The following is a 9008-nucleotide window of genomic DNA, read 5'->3' as shown; positions in this document are numbered from 1 at the left end:
TAAGGCAAACGCCACTTGTCAGAAGCTAATTATTCATTAAGAGACATGCGCCTCTTAATGAATCAGGCTTGTATGACTCCTACATGCTTCCTCATCAAGACTGGAGAGAAAATCATCAATCTTGATGAATCGGGGCCAATGTGTCTTTTCTGCCATATAGTTCTATTGAAAAACATAATCTATATTTTACAGCTGAAAAGAATGGTATATTGACAATTTACCACAAAATGTCTGACAAGGGTACACTCTTTTGATGTAGGACTGAACTTTATTCAGAAGTATTTATTGGGAGCATTTCCTAATGTGTACGACAAAATTGTAGTCTGAACATTGTCAGACTGAAGATACAACTGTCACATGCAGAAAAAAGAGAAACAACTCACCTTGGTCAATCATTCTTAAATGGTGGCCCCTGCACAGCGGTCAGATAATTTCCATGAACCTATTAAACTTTGCCTAAATTTAGTTTTTTTGTTCTAATTCTGTATAGCACAAAATGACTGTTCTAACCAGACACAGGCTCTACCCCTTACTTTTCCCTGTAAAGCAAGAAGGAATCAGGGAAGAGATCATTGGATAAAGATGCAAAACACGTAGGTGAGAAGATGCACTGAACGGTTTAGCCATGTTAAGGGTGCTATGAGCACCTGTGCTTGGTTTGAACAGTGATATTCTGCTGGCAGACTCCCTTTAACCCCTTTCTGCCATCTGACTAAGGCTACGTTCACATTAGCGTTAAGCTAATGTGCGTCGGGTTTGCGTCGGCGACGCAGCGGCGACGCATGCGTCATGCGCCCCCTATACTTAACATGGGGGACGCATGCGTTTTTTTGTGTTGCGTTGTGCCACACATGCGTCTTTTTTGCCGCAAGCGTCGGACCAAAAAAACGCAGCAAGTTGCATTTTTCTTGCGTCCGATTTTCGGCAAAAAACGACGCATGCGTCGCAAAACGCAGCGTTTTTGCGTGCGTTTTGCCGCGTTTTTGCGTGCGTTGTGCATTGCGTCGCCGACGCAGCGGCGCACAACGCTAGTGTGAACTTAGCCTTACTATCCCGTCGAGGTGACCTGGGACTTAATTCCCAGGGAGAGGATAGTACGTCATAGGCGATCTGCCGCGCCCACGGGGGGAGCGCGGCTGATCGCGGCCGGGTGTCAGCTGATTATCACAGCTGACATCTGACACTATGTGCCAGGAGCGGTCACGGACCGCTCCTGGCACATTAACTCCTGGAACACTGCGATCAAACATTGCATTCCGGTGGCATAGGGAAGCATCGCGCAAGGAGGGGCTCCCTGCGTGCTTCCCTGAGACCCTCGGAACAACGCTATGTGATTGCGTTGTTCCGAGCGTCTCCTCCGTCCTCCTCCCTGCAGGCCCCAGATCCAAGATGGCCGCGGGGGTCCTTCCGGGTCCTGCAGGGAGGAGGCTTGCAAGCGCCTGCTGAGAATAGGAGCCGGCAAGCCTCCTGCATTGCTTGTCAGATCACAGATCTGACACAGTGCTCTGCAAAGTGTCAGATCAGCGATCTGACACTATACAATGATGTCCCACCCTGGGCCAAAGTAAAAAAGTAAAAAAAAAAATAATTAACATATGTAAAAAAACCAAAAAACCTAAATAAAGAAAAAAAATATATATACCGTATATACTCGAGTGTAAGCCGATATTTTCAGCCCATTTTTTGGGGCTGAAAGTCCCCCTCTCGGCTTATACTCGAGTCATACCCAGGGGTCGGCAGGGAAGGGGGAGCGGGGCTGTCTAATTATACTCACCTGCTCCTGGTGCGGTCCCTGCAGGTCCCTGGCTCCCCGGCGCCCCAGATTCTTCCTGTACTAAGCGGTCACATGGTACTGCTCATTACAGTAATCAATATGCTGCTCCACCTCCCATAGGGGTGGAGCCGCATATTCATTACTGTAATGAGCAGTAACGGTGACCGCTCAGTACAGGAAGAAGCTGCGGTGCTGGGGAACCATGGACTGCACAGAGCCAGGAGCAGGTGAGTATAACGGGGAGGGGGAGCGCTGCACTGCGCAATATTCACCTGCTCCTCATTCCGGCGCCGCTCCGTCTTCAGCGTCTTCAGCAGTGACGCTCAGGTCAGAGAGCGCAGTGACGTGGTTAGTGCACGCCCTCTGCCTAAACGTCAGTGCAGAAGACGCTGAAGATGGAGCGGCTCCGAAACGAAGTCAGGTGAATATTGAAAGTGCCGGGGGCCTGAGCGACGGAGAGGTGAGTATGTGATTTTTTTATCGCAGCAACAGCAAATGGGGCAAGTGTCTGCATGGAGCATCTTATGGGGCCATAATGTTTGTGCAGCACTATATGGGGCAAGTGTCTGTATGGGGCCATAATCAACATTTGTGCAGCACTATATGGGGCAAGTGTCTATATGGAGCATCTTATGGGGCCATAATTAACATTTGTGCAGCATTGTATGGGGCAAATGTCGGTATGGAGCATCTTATGGGGCCATAACGTTTGTGCAGCACTATATGGGTCAAATAGCTTTATGGAGCATCTTATGGGGCCATAATTAACGTTTGTGGAGCATTATATGGGGCAAGTGTCTGTATGGAGCATCTTATGGGGCCATAATCAAGGTTTGTGCAGCATTATATTTGGCAAATGTGTCTATGGAGCATCTTATGGGGCCATTATTAACCTTTATGCAGGATTATATGGGGCATATTTTAATATGGAGCATCTTATGGGGCCATCATAAACTTTATGGAGCATTATATGGGGCTCCTGATTCAATATGGATATTCAAAAACACTTAACCTACTGATGTCTCAATTAATTTTACTTTTATTGGTATCTATTTTTACTTTTGACATTTACCGGCAGCTGCTGCATTTCCCACCCTAGGCTTATACTCCAGTCATTAAGTTTTCCCAGTTTTTTGTGGCAAAATTAGGGGGGTCGGCTTATACTCGGGTCGGCTTATACTCGAGTATATACGGTATTGTTCCAATAAATACATTTCTTTATGTAAATAATAATAAAAAAACAATAAAAGTACACATATTTAGTATCGCCGCATCCGTAGCAACCCAACCTAGAAATCTGTCCCAATAGTTAACTCCTTCAGTGAACACCGGAAAAAAAAAACCGAGGCAAAAAACAATGCTTTATCATCATACCGCCGAACAAAAAGTTGAATAACCCGCTATCAAAAAGACGGATATAAATAAACATGGTACCGCTGAAAATGTCATCTTGTCCCGCAAAAAACGAGCCACCATACAGCATCATCAGCAAAAAAAATAAAAAAGTTATAGCCCTCAGAATAAAGCAATGCAAAAATAATTATTTTTTCTATAAAATAGTTTTTATTGTATAAAAGCGCCAAAACATAACGAAATGATATAAATGAGGTATCGCTGTAATCATACTGACCCGAAGAATAAAACTGTTTTATCAATTTTACCAAATGCGGAACAGTATAAACGCCCCTCCCAAAAAATAAATTCATGAATTGCTGGTTTTTGTTCATTCTGCCTAACAAAAATCGGAATAAAAAGCAGTCAAAAAATGTCATGTACCCAAAAATGGTAGTAATAAAAACATCAACTCATCCCACAAAAAACAGGACCTCACATGACTCTGTGCACCAAAATATGGAAAACTTATAGCTCTCAAAATGTGGTAACGCAAAAACTATTTTTTGCAATAAAAAGCGTCTTTTAGTGTGTGACAGCTGCCAAACATAAAAACCCGCTATAAATAGTAAATCAAACCCCCCTTTATCACCGCCTTAGTTAGGTAAAAATAATAAAATAAAAAAATGTATTTATTTCTATTTTCCCATTAGGGTTAGGGCTACAGTTAGGGTTAGGGCTACAGTTTGGGTTAGGGTTGGGGCTAAAGTTAGGGTTAGGGTTTGAATTAGTATCACAGAAGCAATTAATGTAAGTGCCCACAAAGACAATTATTTCACCGACTAAAGCACTAGATTATCAAATAAGTCCAATACACATTAAAACGTAACATTTACTAATATTAAAGATAAAAATTACAACACACACGACCTAAAAAGGCTACTGCTTGGCTAAATATAGATACAGGGTGCTCCCAGTCCCTAATGCGTGGGCTGTCTAGCCCTACCTTGGTGCGGAGGTTGGCACCCTTATGAAAACCTGCGCAATGGCGCCCCCGCTCAACGTGGACTAACCCTAATTCACCCTAAACAACCCTCAAGTGCGGAGTGATAGGCAAACAGCAGACCATACAAACAGACAAACAAATAACAATGACAAGGCTGAAGGCTGACCTGTACCTGTGGTTCTGGGATGGACATTGTTCTCCACCACTGTACCGCACGTTACTTCTAAGCGGTTTACCTCCTTATTCTTCATTCAGATAAGTGATTGATTTTTTTCTAGTATGTCTCCTGATGAAGCGACCTCGGAGAAACGCGTCGAGATGAACATACTGTTTAACTATATGCCTATATACTAGAGTGTGGGCTTACACTTATTTTGGTGTATTCTTATTTATTTGATTGGGTGCCATAGTCTTTTAGCCTCTAACATGTTCTTCCCTGTCTAGCAACTAGTTTGCAATTTTGCAGTGGTTACCATCTGGCAGAGCTAGGGCACATTAGGGCCAGCCAACGGGAGCGGGGGCGCCAATTGCGCAGGAATTGTAGGGTGCCAACCCCCGCAGACAGGCAGGGCGGACATAGGTACAGTTTATCCCATAGGGATTCTATAGGCTGGATAGGGTTATGTGCAATCATGTACTAAATGTGTTACTGTTGATTCAGAAAGAACACACGTATGCACTAGTTTATGTGCGTTTAGTACAAGACACACCAGTCATTGTTATTTGTTTGTCTGTTTGTATGGTCTGCTGTTTGCCTATCACTCCGCACTTGAGGGTTGTTTAGGGTGAGTTAGGGTTAGTCCACGTTGAGCGGGGGCGCCATTGCGCAGGTTTTCATAAGGGTGCCAACCTCCGCAGCAAGGTAGGGCTAGACAGCCCACGCATTAGGGACTGGGAGCACCCTGTATCTATATTTAGCCAAACAGTAGCCTTTTTAGGTCGTGTGTGTTGTAATTTTTATCTTTAATATTAGTAAATGTTACGTTTTAATGTGTATTGGAATTATTTGATAATCTAGTGCTTTAGTCGGTGAAATAATTAGGGTTTGAATTACATTTACGGTTGGGATTAGGGTTAGGGTTGTGTTGTGAATTCTGTTCTTGGGCTCCCTCCGGTGGTTATAAGTGGTAGCGCTGCTGTCTGTCCTTCACAGCAGTTATCAGGTGTGTCCACTCTGGACTGGGCTATTTAGTCTGGCCTCACCCTTTAGTCAGTGCCAGTTGTCCATTGTATTCTGGAGGATTCACATCCCTTCATGGTTTCTCCTGCTTCCTGGTCTTTTCTCCAAGATAAGTTCTGCTTGTTTTGCAGCCCACATGTTGTGGGCCTCATTGTTCAGTGCATTTCATGTTTTTTCTTGTCCAGCTTAATCTGTGTAAGGATTTATGCAGTCAAGCTGGAATCTCTGGAGAGGCAGATATACCCTCCATATCTTTAGTTAGATGTGGAGTTTTTTTTGTATTTTCTGTGGTGGATATTTCCTAGTATTTTAATACTGACCGCATAGTTCTCTGTCCTATCTTTCCTATTTAGCTAGATTGGCCTCCTTTGCTAAATCCTGTTTTCAGCCTGTGTATGTTTTTTCCTCTCTTCTCACAGTCAATATTTGTGGGGGGCTGCCTATCCTTTGGGAATTTTCTCTGAGGCGAGATAGTTTTCCCTTTTCTTTCTATAGGGTTAATTAGTCCTCCGGCTGTGTCGAGGTGTCTAGGATCAGTAGGTACATCCCACGGCTACTTCTAGTTGCGGTGTTAAGTTCAGGGTCCGCGGTCAGTATAGATACCACCTTCTCCAGAGTACGTCCAATGCTACTCCTGGGCCACCAGATCATAACAGGGTTGTGTTGGAGTTGTGGTTACACCCAAAACAGAGGTTTACCCCAACATATGGGGTATCAGCATACTTAGGACAAATTGGACAACTTTTGGGGTTCAAGTTCTTCTGATACCCTTGGTAAAATAAAAATTGGGGGGCTAAAAAATCATTTTTGTGGGAAAAAAAGATTATCTATTTTCACGGCTCTGCGTTATAAACTGTAGTGAAACACTTGTGGTTCAAAGTTCTCACAACACATTTAGATAAGTTCCTTGGGGGGTCTAGTTTCCAATATGGGGTCACTTGTGGGGAGTGTCTACTGTTTAGTTACATCAGGGGCTCTGCAAACGCAACGTGACGCCAGCAGACCATTCCATCTAAGTCTGCATTCCAAACGGCGCTCCTTCCCTTCCGAGCTCTGCCATGCACCCAAAAGGGGTTTCCCCCCCACATATGGGGTATCAGCACACTCAGGACAAATTGCAAAACAACATTTGGGGTCCAATTTCACCTGTTACCCTTGGGAAAATACAAAACTGGGGGCTAAAAAATCATTTTTGTGAAGAAAAAAAAAGGATTTTTTATTTTCACTGCTCTGCGTTATAAACTGTAGTGAAACACTTGGGGGTTCAAAGTTCTCACAACACATCTAGATAAGTTCCTTATGGGGTCTACTTTCCAAAATGGTGTCACTTGTGGGGGGTTTCAATGTTTAGGCACATCAGGGGCTCTCCAAATGCAACATGGCGTCCTATCTCAATTCCAGTCAATTTTGCATTGAAAAGTCAAACGGCGCTCCTTCCCTTCCGAGCTCTGCCATGCGCCCAAACAGTGGTCTACCCGCACGTATGGGGCATCAGCGTACTCAGGACAAATTGCACAACAAAGTTTGGTGTCCAATTTCTACTGTTACCCTTGGGAAAATAAAAAATTTGAGGCAAAAAGATCATTTTTGTGAAAAAATATGATTTTTTTATTTTTACGGCTCTGCATTATAAACTTCTGTGAAGCACTTGGGGGTTCAAAGTGCTCACCACACATCTAGATACGTTCCTTAGTTCCTTTCAAAAATGGTGTCAATTGGGGGCGTTTCACTGTTTAGGCACATCAGGGGCTCTCGAAACGCGACATGGCTTCCTATCTCAATTCCAGCCAATTTTGTATTGGAAAGTCAAACGCCTCTCCTTCCCTTCCGAGCTCTGCCATGTGCCCAAACAGTGGTTTACCCCCACATATGGGGTATGTGCGTACTCAGGACAAATTGTACAATATCTTTTGGGGTCGAATTTCTCCTGTTACCCATGGTAAAATAAAAAAAATTAGATCTGAAGTACATTTTTTGTGAAAAAAAGTTAAATGTTCATTTTTTTTTAAACATTCCAAAAATTCCTGTGAAACACCTGAAGGGTTAATAAACTTCTTGAATGTGATTTTGAGCACCTTGAGGGGTGCAGTTTTTAGATTGTTGTCACACTTGGGTATTTTCTATCATATAGACCCCTCAAAGTGACTTCAAATGTGATGTGGTCCCTAAAATAAAATGGTGTTGTAAAAATGAGAAATTGCTGTTCAACTTTTAACCCTTCTAACTCCCTAACAAAAAAAAATGTGGGTTCCAAAATTGTGCTGATGTAAAGTAGACATTTGGACATGTTACTTATTAAGTATTTTGTGTGATATATCTCTGTGATTTAAGGGCATGAAAATTCAAGTTTGGAAAATTGCGAAATATTCAAAATTTTTGCCAAATTTCCATTTTTTTCACAAATAAACGCAAGTAATGTCAAGGAAATTTTGCCACTAACATAAAGTACAATATGTCATGAGAAAACAGTGTCAAAATCTCTGGGATCCGTTGAATAGTTCCAGAGTTATAACCTCATAAAGGGACAGTGGTCAGAATTGTAAAAATTGGCCTGGTCATTAACATGCAAACAACCCTTGGGGGTTAAGGGGTTAACGGCTTATACAGACAACCATATTATTGGTCATACTTGGATCAATATTAGTCTATGTGGCTGTGCACATGTCAGAAGTTGCAGCATGATCTGAGTTTTGGATTGTACTCGGCCATGTAAGTCAATGAGTGCATGGAAAACATGCAATGCACTCGGATGACATCTGAGTGCCGTCCGATTTCCATGGACTAACAGAATGGAGAAGATGGAGAATTTTTTTTCTCCATCTTCCCCTTATCCGAGAGAATCAGATCACACTTTAATCACAGTGATCAGAGTTTGATCGGAGTGTGAGTTTTCTAACTGACCCAATTCTCTTAGATGAGAGAATACTCGTGTGACCATAGTCTAAAACATACTAATGTATTCCATTTTTTAAATTGTCCATTAGAGAGACCACAATACACTGACATATCTTGTTTTGTACAGTGTACTTATCAGTTTTGCTGTACAGATTGGGGCAGAGCTCATATTTGCATGTTATGGCACTACAGAGTGCGGCCTTTTTTGTTTGAGTGTATATGAGTTGGTGACTCTAGGTTAGCACCTGTTTACACTTAGTCTATGTTTGGATGTGACGGTCAGTTTTTTGAGGTTTGTATTCATTAGCCTTCTGACTGAGCACTCCGCCTTTTAGCCACAGGTGTTTTTAATCACAGCAGGACCACTACCCCTCCACATAGAGAGAGATTTTAGTCTAAGAGAGGATTCATGTTCCCATACAGATGAAGACTTTATTCTAAGAGAGGAAAGGCATTGTTAGGTCCTGGAAACGAGAAACGCCTTAACATGGCTTCCAGGTACACATAAATTGGCCAATTTATACCCTAAGCTTTCTCAATTTTTCATATTTCTAGTGCAGTAATGCAATCAATTTTCATATTTCATATTTACATGCTATGGCATTACAGAGTGCTGCCTTTTTTGCTTGAGTGTATATGAGTTGGTGACTTTAGGTTCAGCACCTGTTCACACTTAGTCTATGTTTGGATGTGACAGTCAGTTTTTACAATTTTGGGGCACAGTAAGAGTAATCTCGCCAATACCTTCAATAAAGCACACACATAAGGTAAAAAATAGCAACAGCAATTAAAGAGAATCTGTCACCAGGTTTTGCCACCTA

This window comes from Ranitomeya variabilis, chromosome 6, assembly GCF_051348905.1.
Source record: "Ranitomeya variabilis isolate aRanVar5 chromosome 6, aRanVar5.hap1, whole genome shotgun sequence".
In the NCBI taxonomy this organism is placed as follows: domain Eukaryota; kingdom Metazoa; phylum Chordata; class Amphibia; order Anura; family Dendrobatidae; genus Ranitomeya; species Ranitomeya variabilis.
The sequence above is the reverse complement of the archived record's forward strand: the minus strand, read 5'-3'. Positions refer to the sequence as shown.